The sequence below is a fragment of the Macaca nemestrina genome, chromosome 3, assembly GCF_043159975.1.
Source record: "Macaca nemestrina isolate mMacNem1 chromosome 3, mMacNem.hap1, whole genome shotgun sequence".
In the NCBI taxonomy this organism is placed as follows: Eukaryota; Metazoa; Chordata; class Mammalia; order Primates; family Cercopithecidae; genus Macaca; species Macaca nemestrina.
The window spans coordinates 11,310,549-11,311,830 of record NC_092127.1 but is presented as its reverse complement, the minus strand read 5'-3'; positions in this window follow the sequence as shown (position 1 = coordinate 11,311,830).

Genomic DNA, 1,282 nt, shown 5'->3' with positions numbered 1-1,282 from the left:
TTAGGTCCTTATAGCAGTGTGAGAATGAACTAATACAATTAGTAATTAAACAATGATTGATCAACTAATTTATGTCACTAATATTGTAGGCAGTCACTGTACAAGAAAAAGAGAAATGAATAAAATTTATACAGTTTCACCCATAGGGAGTTTGTGCTCATATTGCTGTGCTTCTGAGAGTTTTTATTAAGAAACAAAGATATTCTAACACAATTATAACACAGCACAATATTTACAAACAAAGAGTTTAAAACTTTCAAATTCAGTAATTCATTAGTAACCTATTTTACCAAAAATATTTTAAAAATGTTTAAAGATAAATAGGCATCTCAAGGTATTCACAGATTTAAGTGGGTTATGATTTTTTAAAAGATTGGGAGTTATACCTGATGTAAATGACTGGTTGATGGGTGCTGACGAGTTGATGGGTGCAGCACACCAACATGGCACAAGTATACATATGTAACAAACCTACACATTATGCACATGTACCCTAGAACTTAAAGTATAATAATAAAAAAAAGAAAAACATAGAACACAAAATTTAACATACACTTAGTATAGACTTAGCACTCACAATACTAGGCATTTATCACAGAGAAATGGGAACTGTCCACAAGAAAGCGTGCCCATAGATATTCATAACAGACATTTTTTGTAATAATCAAAAGTTAAAAACAATCCAAGTGTCTTTTACTGGCTGAATGGTTAAATAAGCTGTGTTATATCCATACTACTCAGCAATGAAATGCAAAAAACTAGAACTATCAATACGTGTTACACAACACCTTGGATGGATATCAAAGGCACTGCACTGAGTGAAAAAGCCAACTTCAAAAGGTTATATTTTATATGATTTCACTTATATAATATTCTCTAAATGGAAAAGTTATGAAGATGAAGAACAGATTAGTGGTTGCCAAGGGCCCACAAAAATGGAGAGGAAATGGAGAAAAGGGAGCCAAGAGGGATGCGTAAGAATATAAATGGCTAGCATGAGGAATCTTTGGGATAATAGGAAAGTTCTGCATCTTGATTATGGTGGTGCTTGCATGAATCTGCAAATGTGACAAATTCCACGGCATTATATATACGTGTACACTGCAATGAATCCATATAACACTAGTGAAATCTGAATAAGGTCTGTGGATTGTACCAACATCACATCCCTGCTTTTGATACAGTTCTAAAATTACACAAGATGTTATCACTGGGGAAGACTGGGTGATGGAAACACAGGACCTCTTGGCATTATTTTTGCAACTATGACTCTATTTCAAAA